Below are 14,515 nucleotides of genomic sequence, written 5' to 3' on the forward strand. Positions count from 1 at the left end.
TTGTGACGAGATGATGTTTTCTTGGAATATTTTGTGAGAGTTGAAAAATCCCTCCATGTATTTCAGTATGGAAGGTTTTGTTACTGGGCAACTGAAAATTTTGATAGTAATAATACTAAATATATTAGTTGAACTTGTAAAATAACCAAAATTGATTTTTCCCCCCAGCTGAAGTGGTTGAAATATAGTGCAAAGCTAAAATGAATTCACGTTAACAGCAAATAGACTTTGATTTGATTGTGCAAATGAGAAGGTTTCTTGCCAACCAACGTTTTAAAAAACGACCCGGAAACGGAACCGTTCTGGCCACTGATTTTAAGGTCAATGATTCAATCGTCCAGTTCAAACGGGTGATTCATTCTGATAGCAAAAATTAAAAAATTAAGAAAATAATTAAAAAAATGAAACGGTTAAAAACCGTTGAACAGGTCGACAGTTTGACCGCCCTGATCAACGGTTTGTTGACATTTTCAATAGTTTTTTACCAGATTCTGGGTTTTGGGTAAAATGGAACTGGTTGCCTGAACAGTTCTCAAGTTGAACGGTCCGACTATCCAGATCAATGACGGTTCGAAAAATATAAAGCGATTAATGCACCCTTGTATCTATCAACACTTGTACCACATACGTACAAAGATCAAATACAGAAGATGGACACCACTTATAATCCAAAAGTTTAAACTATTGGATTAAGCCACTACTGTATATAGGGAGCGATGTATGTGCGGCTGTAATGTCCTGTGGGTATAAGATGTAGGGGTGCAATTTAGGTCCGATAATATGGATGCTTCGTAAAAATCTACAATTGTGGAGATGCGGGGTATCGATCCCCGTACCTCTCGCATGCTAAGCGAGCGCTCTACCATCTGAGCTACATCCCCTAAACTTGTTATAAAAACAAGTATCTTTCCATCTATAGAGTAATAGAAATTTGTACTCAAAAAATAAAAAGGAACGGAAATGAAAAAATAAAAGAATAAGAAAAACTCAGCTGCAGTCATTTTTATAAAAGACTGTTTATGATTTTTTTATTTTTATTTTAATTTCAATAAAAAGAAAAGCTTGATCGAGTAGTATCTCGAGTTGGAATTGAAAATTTGGAAGACTTAAAAGCTTTGTATTCAAATTGAAATACCGAATCAGTATACCGAACTTCGAGGACTGAAGTGCAATAACTGGTTTAGTTGGATTTTTTTTTTATAAATTTTAGATTTTAATATTAAAATAGTTGCAAGTTCCTCTTAGATCCCCTCTCAAAACCAATTTAATGCTAGCTTAGTGATTTTAGGGTACCAAGAAAAAAAAAGCATTGATGCTTGAAATTATGTTATCATGAAGGATGTACCGGGAAAGGGCATGAGAGCGGTTTGCAATAAATGTAAAACGTGGTTTTTACTATCAAAGTAATAGTATCTTTGGCACTATCCATTTGAGAAGACATATACCAGATTGTTAATTGTCCAATATGGAAAATTTTGATATGCTTGTTGCTATGATATGTGATCTATTCATCTCTTTAGTGTTTACAGTAGCGTCAAAATTTTGTTTACGTGCAGGAAATTGAGTGTTAGATGAAAGGAGTCAAATTAAAGATGAAACATTGGAGATGTGCATTTGATGGAGAAGATAGACTATATAAGATAAAAAGAGGACATGACATGTCATCCAATATATTATATGGCAATTGTGTTGGTGGGTCGGTTTCGGGTTGGGTCAAGATCCTTCAGGTTGAATTTTGGGTAGGGTTTTCAATTGCTAGACCCTAACCCTAAATGTTCAGTTTAGGGTTGACCCATGGGTCAATTCGGGTCATCCCAAAAAATAACTGAAATTTAAAAAAATAAAGAAAAACTATATGAAAAATGCCAAAATTAAAAGAATTAACCTCAAATTTTCAAATATAAAATAAAAAAACTTGAACATTTAACAATTTAAAGAGTAAAGACTAAATAGAAAAAAATTAAAGAGTGGAAACTTCTAACAATGCATAAATAGTCCCAATTAAACTTGATAATCAGGTCAGTGGGTTGGCCCATGACCCAACCCAACTCAACCCAGTTTTTTCCGGGTTGGGTCGGGTTCTCGAGTTGGGTCAACTTTTTTCCGGGTCTTGTTATCACCACTTAGAGAGTTAGAGGGACTTGATTTTTTTTTCAATTTTATTTAATTAGTTTATAATTTTATTGTATGAATTGATTACTCATATGGAATAAAATTTTAAGACGTTTTTTTTTTTCAAATTATTGCTAGAAGTTACAACCATTGAATTTTCCATTTTTCCTTTTTTTTCCTTTTTAATTTTTTTTTGTAGTGAAAATAAGAAAAAGGAAATTGAAATACAAGCTAGTGGGCCACGGGCCCGGGCTCAGGCTAAGCCCCATCCCAACCTGCACAGGCCATGCCGACATGCCCCGCTACAGTGCGGGTGGCACGAAAACATAATGCCTATCTAGGTTCATACGTTGTAGGTGTGGTGGTAAGAAGGCGGAGGTTGGTTGAATCTCCGAAGGTATGGAGAGATGGTGGGGAAGAGAGGAGAAGAGGGAGAGGTCCCCCATGAGGCCTTGGAGTTAGGGTTATATGGTCCTCTCCCCCATGGGGGAGAGTTGCTCTCCTTTTATAAATGGGATCCTGAGGTTATTAGGAAAAGATCTCAAAAGAGACCTTTTCTTATTAGGGAAGGGGGATCTTTATCCTCATGTTAGTTATCAAGCAAACCCACTAAGGTTTTGCCACGTGTTTAATGAGACTCTCTAGGGATAAAGTTTCATTTCCCTAAGGATTCTCACATAGTACGTGTTAGTTACACCACTTCATGGGTTCTCTTATAGACACATGTCAGGACTTTCAATTAGCTAATGTGTTCAGATGTCTTTGTAAATTATCTTTGAAGCACTTTGTCGTAGCTTACCATGACTATGCGGTGCACGAGTTTCTTGCAAACACATATTGTTGGATTTGGCTTTGTTTATCATTCATCATGGCGTGAGTTGCCATTCTATGCTCATCATAGGATGTTAGTAGTGTATTGAGTTCGTCACATAGTTGCGATGCCAGTTTGGACCCATCGCTAGTCTCGAATAGCACATTGTGCTCACCGCAGGTCCTAAAAGGAATTTCATGCTCATCACAAGTGTAGGATGGCTTTCTATGCTCATCGCAAGTGCACGAGCCTTATATCACTTTCATAAAGTGTCATTGTGCCATTACAGACGTGTCCTGATTGGGATTTCTCCATATGGTGATTTTTTAACATCTTCGTCGTAGTCCTGGTGATGGTAAACTACATGTACTTTTACATGTACATATACGCATACACACGTACACATGGGACTTGCACACATGAGATGGGCACCACTTACAACCCAAAAGTTTAAGCTATCTACCACTCTTGTATATAAGCCCTTTTCACTAGGGGTGTAACTTGGGTGGGCTTAACCCGAACCCAGCCCGACCCAACCCGATTTTTTTCACAGGCTAGGTTGGATTTTTTTTTGGGCCTGGGCTTGGAAAGGCGAGTTTTTATATTTTTTGGGTTGGGCTTGGGTTGAGGTCTTGGGTAACCCGAGCCTGGTCCTTTAGATTAATAGTGATGGGTGTATGGCAAGGTTTACATGATATTATTAATTTCTAATAGTGATGGGTGAAATTTTAGTTTGACAGCTCTTTAGATTAATAGAATTATTTTATCAAAATTTCAGGTATCTTTTCTTTTCCCCCTTTTGAAATTAAAGTTTTCAGTTTATGATTCAAAGAAAATTCCAGGTATATCTTATATTTTTAGATGAAATAATCTTCCTTTTAATTTTATGATGAAAACTATATTGCATTTTTCTTTTCTAAATGCAATATATATGTATTACACATACACATAAATGTATATTGATTTTTAGGTTAGGGCTTTGGGTTGATTAACCAATCCAAGTCTGGCCTAGGCCCAGGCCCAACCCGAGTGCCTGAAATTTTAGTGCTGGTTGGGCTTGGGTTGGATAATTCGGACTTGACCTCGGGCTCGGTTTTTAGGTCCAATTCTTAGGGTTTGGCTTGGGTTGAGCCAAAACCCGGCCTAGCCCGCCCGACTTGCACCCCTACTTTTCACCTTTCATTCCTTTCCAATGTGGGGGGCTCTCTTCATTCTATACATTACTCACAAGTGAATTCCAACAATCTCCCCCCCTCCCCCCACATGTGTGTGAGTCTCTTCCTATTAGAGAATTAAAGCATATCCATGGACCTCACCTCACAATTTAAGATTTTAGGTTGAATGGTTCCTTGAGATGGTATCAAGGCCTATTTGACCAAGTAGTCTAGTGTTCGATCCCTATTGTCCCGATTATAATTAATTAAATTTCAGCACATGTATAGGACTTGCACACAAAAACTGGACACTACTTCCAATCCAAAAGCATAAGCTATTAAGGTCCCGTTTGGTTCATGGGAATAGGGGTCTGGAATTAGATTCAGAATGGGCCATTCCGATTCCAACTGTTTGGTTGGGTGGAATTACAATCCCATTCCCATTCTTGGTGGAATGGCATTCCCCCATTTGAGGGAATCGCCACTCCCTCCCCCTCCCTTGGGAATGAAATTAATCCCATTTCAGCTGATTGCAAACAGATTCTGATTCTGATTCTGATTCTAATTCTGATTCTTATCTGAATCAAACAGATTATGGGAATAGACCATTTCTGATTCTGATTCTGACTGCAAACAAGACACACCCTAAGTTATGGACCACTCTTGTATATAAGCCCCTTAGCACTTTGATTCCTTTCCAATGTAAGACTCTTCATTCCAAACACTATTCACACATGAATCCCAATAGAAAAAAAAAAAGATATGGAAATTTATTAAATTTTCAAATCCAACTCACAACCCCAATAGATCAAAGACTCCAAATATGCCTGTTTTCTTGTTGATTCTGCAATATATTCATGGATATCCATTTTCTTAGTTTTTATTTTTAATTTGGTAGAAATAACTTTCACTCAAACACCCACAGACAATACAAATAACAATTAGTCCAGATAACAAACAACATTAAGTAGCCTATAAATTAGGCAACAAAAAAAGGCAGCTTCATTGTCCTAAAACCTTGAGCCATGGAGGGGGAGATGTGATCATCACATTCAGTCCCGACAGGCCTCTATTGTCCAGTTCATGAGCAGCTATGCTCCTGCCTCTAGGGTAGAAACAGAAAGCAAAATGGATCTCAACACCAATGGTTTTTAAAATCGGATCGGACTGGATGGTTAGACCAAAAAATTGGGAACCGACCAAATAATCGGTTCTGTTTTATTTCAAAACTGTTTTTTGGCAAAAAATCATTGATTTAATCAGCAATTTGTTAATTTGGGAGATGGAATCGTTAGCCCAGATAACAGTTTTTGGCCGTTTTTTTTTTTATTTTTTCCTTTTTATATCAAAACAGGCCATCCGTTCAAATTAAACGGTTGAACCGTTTGACCTGAGAATCGGTCCCTACTAATTTGGGTGTTTCAAAAATCAATAGAAATGGAGATGCGGTCACTCTCAGTCACACATAGGCCATGGATGTTTCAAAAAGCAATGAATTGGAGATGCGGGTATCAATCCCCGTACCTCTTGCATGCTAAGCGAGCGCTCTACTATCTGAGCTACATCCCCCGAATATACATGATTATTACTAATATACATATGATTTAAGTAATTCTTATTGAAAGGAATGGAAATGAAAAAAAGAATAAAAACAGCTAAGCGTCCGGTGTTTTCTCTAAAAGGTGCCAATTAAATGGGTCATAGTTGCGTCCTCGGCCCAAAATCGGCTTTTATCCCTAAAGTTGATATAATACAATATTCTCTCTGTTTTTTTAAAGAACATCTACCTTTATTACCATAATATAGTAAACTTTACAGCATGGTCAGAGCTTTACAAAGAAACATTACAATGTTCAGAATCTTTATCGTCAGGGCTGCATCTTGTTATGAATTGGGAAAATTTTTCAATATAAAGCTTTTGTACAAAGAAATGCATTCCTTATGCGAATTTAAATATTTTAGTAACATTTAAACCCACGTATCTTAAATTTTTAACCATAGAAGGTCAGACTTGACTTGAGTGTGCAATTTTGGGTTGAGATGAAATTTGAGAGGAGTGGGCCGGGGGCCCAATGGAGTGTGGACCATTCAATTTGGATTTGCAAATTAAATTAAATGGATAGAAATTACACAAAAGTCTTGGAAAATAAAGGTCCTACAGAAGAAAACTAAGGGCATGAGTTTTCATTAGTCCTACATTGTCAATAGGGAAAAAAATCCAAGAGTTTGAGAGGGAAGAGTCTTTAGATACCAAGGGCCACAGTACCATGTGCACGCAATTGGGTCACATGGCGCACACTAGGGAGTGGAGAGTGGACATTCTCCTCAGATGAGCTGGTCAGTGGGGGCTATCAGCCCCACCTTGTGTCTTTATCTTTTTGTTTCTGCTCTCCTTTCGGGTATCACCACCAAAGCGTTGAACTGAATGATGCTTTCATATTAATGTATTAATCAAAACTGGAACTGCTTTTGCCACCGGTTTTTGAGTCAACGGTTTGACTGTCTATAGTTTATTCACCATTGCAATTTAAAAATAAATAAATAAAAGTAATTCAAAGAAAAATGATCAAAACCATTTTCTTGATTGAATAATTTGATGGTTTAATTGCGCAGATCAACAGGTCGCTGACCAAGTTAATGATTTTTGACAAAATTTCAGTTCAAGGGTGAAACAGAAACAATTGCCTAAATGATTTATGGGCCGAACCGGATCAATGATGAGTCATATAGTTGATATGCCATGCTAAATTATTAATGACTAAACTTGGAATCATGGCAATCTATTAAATAGAATGCTGAAATAGTTTCAAGAAGATCAACCATATTTTAATCTGCAAAATTTGCATGGAAATGACCCAGCCCTTTTAGAGGCCCAGGCCCAGTAATGCCATGTTCACTTCCTCCCTCCCCTCAATTAGTTTAATTGTGGGTGCATGAACTGAAATTTGAAAAGGTGATGCTTACAGTTACAGATTGATCCAGCTGGACGAGTTGGTAGCCACTAGCCAGCAAGAACTATGGATTTTGGTGGACCCACCTCTCATTGTTTCTTAGATGGATTATTGGCTTCTGCTGTTCTGCCTTCAACATATTAAATTTAATATTATATGTATTTCAGAGGAATGGAATAGTCCTTGTGGCAGATCAGAACAGTCCACCTGAAAGATTATGTTTCCAAAATTTCTCATTCCCATGCCATTTTTAATTTTCAGCTTAATAACCCACCCTGCTGGCCATGTGTCATCTCATGAGTTCCACAGTACTACTTCATAGACTGATCAATGTTCATATGATGTACTAACCTCCTAATATTGGGTCCAAGTTTACAGGTGGCATATTTTTCATATAATGTGCTGTAATATGAGTGGTTTTGATCTGCCACCCACTTATTAATATTAATATCAGCTTTGGAAACCCCACTTATTATTCTTTATAAATTTACAGTAAAAGAAGAAATATAAAATATAAAATGTTGAATAATTGGCATATTGAATGCATATAAAATAAAATAACATCTATATTGTGAATATGCATCTTATTATTGAATAAATATTTACTTCTCTCCATGCTATTCTTATTTTAATGGCTATTAGAGTGTTCATATTTTTATATTTAGTCCATCTCTAATTGTAAGGATTCAAAATATAACTTCAATTATTAATTTTTACCTCATTTAATAATTTCTCATTAAGTCTTATAGCTAAGGTATTAACTTCTATTTTCTCTTATTAAATCCTATATTTAAGTTATTTTTCTTTAATAAATGCTACATGTTAATATTTTTAACAAGATAAACCATATATTTTAAAACTGAAAGCAAAAACATTGTTTATCCACGCGGTGGCTAAACAATTCAACCATTTAAATCAAATTGATCAACCTATGAAGTCATAGTTAGGCAATAAAATTTTTAAAATAAAAATAAATATCAAGGTTTTTAAAACCGAACTGGTTAGGGGTCCGGTTCCTGGATCGAACAATTCGACAGTTTGAACCGAATGGAGAACTCGTTCTAACAAAAAAAATGGTAGAAACCGTTGGACGATTCAAACAGTTTGATCGCTCGGGTCAGCGGTTTGCTGACCAAATCAATGGTTTTTGGTAAAATGGAACCGATCACCTGACCGGTTCCTGGCTTTTCCGGTACGATTTTTAAAACCATGATAAATATAAAAAATTACAAAAATGTAGGAAAAATTATATGCATGTATGATATTTGTATTAACCAAGTTTAAAAAATAGATGTAATAAACAAGAATTATTTTTATTGAGAATGAAAACGAAATACATAATTTATAATTGACCAAAAATGAAATTATTTTATTTTTTGGCAAAGATAATAGTTCAACTTTTGGGTCAAATGTGTTAACTTTTAATGTCATAAATAAATAATAAAAATTAATAAAAAATAAAAATAAAAATACATAAATTTTGCAAAAAAGCATTCAGGCACATGTATAGAATCATATATTTATCGTATTAAACAAAAAACAAGTGTGACATATCATAATTATTTTTACATACAGAAATATAACAAAATTATAGAAAAAACTGAAAAAATCTATGATTCTATATTTTTATTACTATTAAAAATATGAATAAGATTGTGGAACTTTCTTTTGACTAAAATGCTCATTTTTGAATTTAGTCTCTATTTAATTAAGGGGTTTATAAGTTGAACTACTTTTTTTCATCTCATTGAATTTCCTCTATTTAAATCTTACATTTTTTGATAAATGAACAAAAAAAATACACAAAGAAAAAGATAAAACATTACGAAAAGAAGAGTCTAGCCAAGTAGGTAGGCCTGTCAATACTTGAAACTTTACAAATCGATCCGATTATCACATATTTGGGTGATGTGTTTATATAATTAGATTTAGATTTTGCAATATGCATCCAATTAATAATAAAAAATAAAAAATACATAAAATTTATAGAAAATCTTTGATACATTTTACTATTATTATCATCATCTAGAATTGTCACATGCACATTTACTAAATTTCTAAAAAGATTGTCTAATGAACTTGTACACACTTATGGGCCATTCCTTATATATATAAGTCAATTTTATCAAACAAAAGTTATTATCACGTCACCAAATTTGACATACACCACATTAAGAGCCCTTTATTTATGACCATTTGGGGGGGGGGGGGGGGGATACTCAACTGCTAGTTGCTAATGGAGAATTATCACCATTCAACCATGGGTGGGTCAAGCATTAACCATGAGTGGAGTTGTGGGAGTCATTAACGCCTCTTGCCAACCACTCAACCATGTGGGGTGAGTAAAGTGGTTACAGTCACTATGCATTTGCCAAAACTTGTGCTTAACTCTCTGATACCACTTTTTGGGGAGAGTCAAATCAATTGCCAAAATTGAGGAGCTCATACACACATGTAGGACTACACACAATGTCAACCCAAAAGCCTTTTGCCTCTTATTCTTTTCCAATATATATAAAGCACATCCACTCACACATGCATCCCAACATATATATGGCTCTTTCACCTATTTCTCTGCAATATTATTAAATACCATCAGAAGTAGCCACTTCAGCTTTAGGGCTTATCTGTTGTTATTAAGCCACATTCTATCCTTTTGGTGATATTGAGTTCACGAATTGCCGTGCTTGCTTTAATGAACACCTTATATGGGTTTGCTTTTTTGTTTACGAAGATTTAATTATTTCTATACCATATCCTTCCATCATCATAGAAATTGATCTTAAATTCTTACAAGAAATCAATTTGTTTGCACTGTAAATGTATTCAAATGAAAATGAACTGAATATAAATTCTAATCTACTATTGTTTTGTGAGGGGTAAAATGGGATATAAAATTATGTGATTTTGACTTTGTATGAGATGGAGAGAATGAAGGTAGGGAAAATGTGGTGCAAATTTTGCACCTGCCAATTTAGGCTGTGTAGGAAAATGGGTTGGGAAGGTTTGGGCCTATTATAGATTTTTGGGTAAATTACAAAGACCCTGTACTATGGGGTCTGTGACAAAGACCCCCCTGTACTTTGTTTTGTGACAAAGACCCCCCTGTACTATGACCGTGAGATAAAGACCCCCTACCATTAGCTTTTCTTTGAAATCCGGCGTTATAGTATTTATTAATCCCCATACTATCTTTGTAATAACTATTAATTGGGAGAAAACCACTGTTCATCTTTCATAACCTTACAACCTTACAATACACAAATAGCAGTAGTGATGAACTTCCGTTGAAGTCCTCCCACTCTCTCTCTCCCTCTCTCTTTGTCTCTCCCCCAATCTCTCTTCTTCCCCTTCCCCTTTCTTCTTTCCAATTTTCTCTGTTTTTTCTCTGTTTTCAGTTCGTTGCAGATGAAGAGCAGACAACTTAAATTTGATTATTAACTAATTGCCTAGACCACCCTACTATACATATATATTCTGCTTCTTTTTCCTTGTTTTGGATTTCAGGGTCCGGACGTGACAGCCATATTGAAAAGGCTTTCACATTCCAAAAACCAGTACCCTTGAAACCTGGGACCAACCACATACAATTGTTAGTAATGACAGTCGGATTCCCGGTAATATATATATTCTGAAATGTTCAATTTCCTTTCTTTCTTATCTTAAACAAGGAACTTAAGTAAGGATCTCTCTCTGATGTCCAAGGTTTGAACACCGAAACACTTGATCCATCTGCCATTGGATGGGGACATCAGGTAATCATGCATCAACTTTCTAAGCTTAAACTGCACCATATATCTCAGTCCGTGAGCAGTAGCTACCCAATGGGTTAAGCTTGGCACATGCCACAGGTTGGAGTGGATGGAGAAAAGAACCAAATCTTTACTCCAGAGAGAACAAAGAAAGTATCATGGAAAGAGGCCAAGGGGGGTCTTTGTCTCATGGTTATAATATAGGAGGGTCTTTGTAATTTACCCTAATTTTTTTAAAAAAGAAAAATAAACAAAATTTTATAACTATTAGGGGAGGCAAAAACCCCACCAATATACTGGACTCCGGCCCTCAGAAATTCTGTTTCACCATTCCATTTTATTTAGTGGCATATCTTGACTTATAAACTCAAATTTTGCACTGTGAATGAAAAAAAAAAAGATAAATTTGCTTTAAAAAAAGAATGCAAATTATGATTATAGATGAATCAATGCAAATTTCTACTGGTTTAAATGTGCACCGCAAAAATATAGAGCCTAATTCGAAATCATATAAAAACTTAAATATGTGGAATGTTTTGGCACTTAGTACTGGTTATGAAAATGAAGTTTATGGGGCAATTTATCAGGTTCAGATTTTGGTGATGTAATGCGTTCTAACATCATGGATGATTTTGGTTAGGTGGCCATTTCTTGCATTCATTTAATTAGGTCCTAGTCATTCGTCAAGCTGATTTGACCTGTCCCTTATGGCCTTAAGTTAAGGCCCCTTTGTTTGTTGGTATTTAGTGGGGCTATTAATTGGTCACAATGTTGGTATTCATTTGCCGTTATATTGGGTTTTAAGGTAAATGAGGATATATGAGAGTGTCGATTACCCAACTAACAGATCATACCTTCCCGCAAGGTGGATAAACAAATTATCCGCACGCTTGTAACACTCTTTCCCTCTCACCTCTCTCTTTACTCAGATAATTGGTAGTGTATAAGAACACTGAAAATTTGATATATTCAGGCAAGTTTTAACTGAGAAACACTTGTCCGTATAAATTTACTTATCCAGGTAAGTAAAAAACTAACGAGACCTAATTGCATGGCTCGTTGAATCACAATCATCATTAGAGAAAATGATGTCTCGTTGGTCATTATTTTGTCATCACCTTCTAACTAAGAAAAATTTATCATTTAAAGAAGAATGATGCAAATAGGTAGGCAAGTCAAACAATGGTTTTCAAAACCGGACCAGACTGGATGGTTGGACTAGAAAATTGGGAATCAATCAGGTGATCGGTTTCGATTTTTCCCAAAATCGTTGATTTTGGTCAGCAAACCGCTGACTCGAACAGTTAACTATTCGAACGGTTTTGATCGTTTTTTATTATTTTTTATTTTTTTATCAGAACGGGTCGACCGTTCGGATCATTCGACTCGGTAACCGGACCCCTGACCGGTTCGGTCTTCGGGTCATTTTTAAAAGCCACGAGTCAAACAATTCACAGATTATATTATTAGCATAATTATTGATAAACGCCAGTGTTTTCCTTGGTTTTGGGGTTTAATTCCCCCTCAAGAGGATTTCTCATTAAGGCCGTGTTTGGTTTGAAAGAAAAAGTAGAGAAAGGTAAGAAAATCTTTACAAATCTTGTATAGATTTCCCCAACTTTCTTTTCCTTTCCCTATCTTTTCCTTCAAACCAAAGATAGGCTAAGTTGATTGAAATGAAGATAAGCATTTGTTCAAATGAAAGCAGTAATTAATAATAAGAGGGTTTATTTAGTTTTTATAGACTCAAGAAATCCGGGCCAATTTGGTTCGACCAATAGATATTCAATGTGAACCATGAAATCTATGGCCCCCTTGAGGCTTTGGTTGTGTGAGCAGAGTCATGGTGCATTGGTGTGTGTGCTTTAATCGCTGTATATAATTAGTTCCATGAACCCGCTTTAAATTAATTTGGTGGTAAATTACTAAAATATGTTTATATTTAATATTAATTTCTAAAATATTCTTAAATTTCCTCTAAATTCTTAAAACTTTTAGATCTCATAATCCAATTTCTATAATATTTTCAAATTTTTATGATCTAATTTTTAAAATATTATAAATTTTCATAATCCAATTTTTAAAATATTATAAATTTTCATAATCCAATTTTTAAAATACCTTCAAATATGGTGTATTTTTAAGTAACTGATTCAGGCCGAGAAAATTTGTTGATTCCTCATCTCCGTAGGGAGGAGATGCCCTGCCCCGACTGTCAATGGGTTAGGTTTAGGTAAAACCAGTCTCGTTAATTGGGACAAAATCACAGACCCAGAATTGACCCGATAGACCTACTTGTATTGAAAACTATCTTCGTTGATTTAAATAATATAAGTTTAAAAATCGATAATATAGCCTTAAAATGCTAAATTATTTTTATGTTAATAATTTAAACATTTTTAATTAACATTATCTTGTTTATTATCTATTAAATTTACTATTTTAAATATAAAATATGATAAAAAATATAAAAAAATATTATATATTTAATAAAATAATCAATTTCAGATTTGAATTAATTTGAGACAGGCAAAAACTGGAAAGGGGTAATAGCATATAAGGACAACTTTTGGGATTTAATATCAATAAAAGTAATATATTTAAAAAATTTCAAAAATAGATTAACTTTTTAAAAATAATATTGATAAAGGGCAAAAACACTGTTCATCATCTTCTTCTTGCCATTTGTTCACTAGAGCCGCCATCTGCAGCCACTATCCGTTGTCGCCCATCGCCGCCTCCGCCTCTAGCAACGTTGCTAGAGGTGGCGGCGGCATTGGTGGTCATTCCTCTACTTTCCGCCACCGCCACCTCTGTCTCCACCCATCTCCGACAACGTTGCTAGAGGCGGAGGCGGAGGTGGTGGCGTTGGACAGAGAAACCACCAATGCCGCCGCCACCGCCACCTCTGTCTCCACCCATCTCCGACAACGTTGCTAGAGGCAGAGGCGGAGGTGGTGGCGTTGGACAGAGAAACCACCAATGCCGCCGCCACCGCCACCTCTGTCTCCACCCATCTCCGACAACGTTGCTAGAGGCAGAGGCGGAGGTGGTGGCGTTGGACAGAGAAACCACCAATGCCGCCGCCACCGCCTCCGACAACTAGAGGTGGAGGCAGAGATGGGCGGTGGGCGGTAGCGGTAGACGGTGAACAAATGGCAAGAAGAAGAAGATGAACAGTATTTTTGTCCTTTATTGATATTATTTTTAAAAAGTTAACCTATTTTTGAATTTTTTTTTAAATATATTATTTTTATTGATATCAAACCCCAAAAGTTGCCCTTATATGCTAAAAACCCAAATGGAAATGATCCAATTATTATAATTAGAAAAAAAAACCATGAAACCCGAACCGTTATAATCAATTTAATTGATTCGGATCCATATAGACCCTAAGTACCCAACCCATTAACAGCCCTAACAGGGGACGGGGTTGAGGATTTTGGCTACGGGGCAGGGACAGTAACGGGTGCCCGCCCCGTTTCCATTCGTAGTTGGGTATCGGGCTGCCCGCACAGGTGACAGGTCGCACTCTCACACTCAGAGTCACAATCCTCCAGCACAAACTGAAAAAGGGTAAGTCACTTATATGAGATCTACCGAAAGAAAGATGCCAGAATTTTTTTTTTTCCGGTATCTGTAGGACCCTCCAACTAAGAAATATAAGGGTCCCACGTCCAGCAACACAACACGGCATCAACACCGTTTTAACAACTCAGCTCCTCCCTTCGATTC

At 35.9% G+C, this 14,515-nt stretch overlaps 1 non-coding gene across 1 annotated transcript; it reads right to left on the reverse strand.

The window, feature by feature from the left end:
- Positions 1 to 808: 808 nt before the first annotated feature.
- On the reverse strand, positions 809 to 881 carry TRNAA-AGC (transfer RNA alanine (anticodon AGC)). Its single transcript has one exon. It is a non-coding gene; the product is annotated as a tRNA-Ala (tRNA).
- Positions 882 to 14,515: the final 13,634 nt, after the last annotated feature.

Source organism: Nelumbo nucifera, chromosome 3, assembly GCF_055504915.1.
Source record: "Nelumbo nucifera cultivar China Antique chromosome 3, China Antique-T2T, whole genome shotgun sequence".
Classification (NCBI taxonomy): domain Eukaryota; kingdom Viridiplantae; phylum Streptophyta; class Magnoliopsida; order Proteales; family Nelumbonaceae; genus Nelumbo; species Nelumbo nucifera.